The 2,500-nt window shown below is 38.8% G+C and overlaps 1 protein-coding gene across 1 annotated transcript in view; it reads left to right on the plus strand.

Annotated features, from left to right (window-relative positions):
• cacna2d3a (calcium channel, voltage-dependent, alpha 2/delta subunit 3a) overlaps positions 1-2,500 on the plus strand; it is a 313,742-nt gene that overhangs the window by 218,656 nt on the left and 92,586 nt on the right. The window lies entirely within an intron of this gene.

Here is a 2,500-nt window from a genome sequence, read left to right on the forward strand (position 1 = left end):
CCTCAGACCTTCAGAACTCAGACCTCAGATCTCAGAACTCAGACCTCAGACCTTCAGAACTCAGACCTCAGATCTTCAGAACTCAGAACACAGACCTCAGATCTCAGATCTCAGACCTCAGATCTTCAGAACTCAGACCTCAGACCTTCAGAACTCAGACCTCGGGTCTTCAGAACTCAGACCTCGGGTCTTCAGAACTCAGAACTTAGACCTCAGACCTTCAGAACTCAGACCTCAGAACTCAGAACTCTTTCATAACCATCAAGGTCTTCACCTTATTAAAGGTACCTAAAGTGCATAGAATCAAATTCCAGAGACATTTCTAAATCATGTATTGTAGGGGGTTGCAATCACAGATAGACCCATATGTCTTTAAAATGTCAACATGTCAATACGGGTCCAGCTATTAAGTTCTATCTGACACTTTGGAATTAGATATGTCCAGTTTTTAACCTCTACAGGATCAGTGTGTCCCCCCTCCACCCCACACCCCCCTTCCCCCACCCGCGGGGCGGTTGAGCTAACGTGCGCTAATGTGATTAGCATGAGGTTGTAAGTAACAAGAACATTTCCCAGGACATAGACTAATCTGATATGGGGAGAAAGCTTCAATTCATGTTAATCTTACTGCACTGTCCAATTTACAGTAGCTATTACAGTGAAATAATACCATGCTATTGTTTGAGGAAAGTGCAAAATGACGACATAGAAAATGTATTAATAAACCAATTAGGCACATTTGGGCAGACTTGTTACAACATTTTGAACAGAATACAATGGTCCATTGGATCAGTCTAAAACTTTGCTCATTTATTTTATACTAGGCAAGTCAGTTAAGAACCAATTCTTATTTTCAATGACGGCCTAGGAACAGTGGGTTACCTGCCTTGTTCAGGGGCAGAATGACAGATTTGTATCTTGTCAGCTCGGGGATTTGACCTTGCAACCTTCCAGTTACTAGTCCAACGCTGTAACCACTAGGCTACCTGCCACCCCACTCATACACTGCTGCCATCTAGTGGCCAAAATCTAAATAGCCCCTAAACTGGAATAATACATTGTGGCCTTTCTGTTGCAGTTCAGAGATGATGGAAAAAGAAAAAAAAAAAGTATGTTTTTTTCTTTGTATTATATTTTACCAGATCTAATATGTAATATTCTCCTACATTAATTTCACATTTACACAAACTTCAAAGTGTTTTATTTCAAACGGTATCAAGAATATGCATATCCTGGCTTCAGGTCCTGAACTACAGGCAGGTAGATTTGGGTATGTCATTTTAGGTGGAAATTGAAAAAAAAGGTTCCAATCCTTTAAGAAGACTGTAGCTATTTGAATACACAAGTTATAGAATAACACATCATTAAATACATGTATTATAAAAATGTATTATGATCATTAGACGAACAACGATGTGACAACATCATTTACTTTAAGATTTCTGACAGTGTTGTATTTTTGCTAGTGTGCCATTATTCCTAGCTAGACTAGCCTAGACCATACCCTACTTAGAGGGAGTTGGGAGTTGTCAAAGACTTGGGGCGGCAGGGTAGCCTAGTGGTTAGAGCGGTGGACTAGCAACCGGAAGGTTGCAAGTTCAAACCCCCAAGCTGACAAGGTACAAATCTATTGTTCTGACCCTGAACAGTCAACCACTAGGCCATCATTGAAAATAAGATTTTGTTCTTAATTAACTGACTTGCCTAGTTAATTAAAGGTACAAAAAAAAATAACTTTTTATGATTGGTCCGTCTGTATTTGTTTATGCTTGTGATTGGATTGCAGATATAATCTTCAAATAGGTTTCTACAGATTATTTTTTCCATTTTTTTCACTTAACATTTTATTTTTCAGAAATCTAACTACACAGATATTTGAAGAACCATCTAAAGATCAATTATCTGTGACTAACTAATAAAATAAGAACATGTCAGATAGCCCCAAGATCTCCAATGTACAGTTGTGAATGCTGCACTCTTTTTGTAAAAATAGGTGATTAAATAATCATATCCGGATCAATGTTTAATGGCATGTCCCGAGTTGTCCAGGAGTCGGGTTCCGAAAACCATCTTAGAGGCTAAATTAATCTATGTTTCTAATTATGAACTAGGATCCTATGGTTCTAATGGTGAACTAGGATCCTATGGTTCTAATGGTGAACTAGGATCCTATGGTTCTAATGGTGAACTAGGATCCTATGGTTCTAATGGTGAACTAGGATCCTATGGTTCTAATGGTGAACTAGGATCCTATGGTTCTAATGGTGAACTAGGATCCTATGGTGAACTAGGATCCTATGCTTCTGATGAACTAGGATCCTATGGTTCTAATGGTGAACTAGGATCCTATGGTTCTAATGGTGAACTAGGATCCTATGCTTCTGATGAACTAGGATCCTATGGTTTTAATGATGAACTAGGATCCTATGGCTCTAATGGTGAACTAGGATCCTATGCTTCTGATGAAGTAGGATCCTATGGTTCTAATGGTGAACTAGGA

This window comes from Oncorhynchus mykiss, chromosome 16 (genome assembly GCF_013265735.2).
Source record: "Oncorhynchus mykiss isolate Arlee chromosome 16, USDA_OmykA_1.1, whole genome shotgun sequence".
Taxonomy (NCBI): Eukaryota; Metazoa; Chordata; class Actinopteri; order Salmoniformes; family Salmonidae; genus Oncorhynchus; species Oncorhynchus mykiss.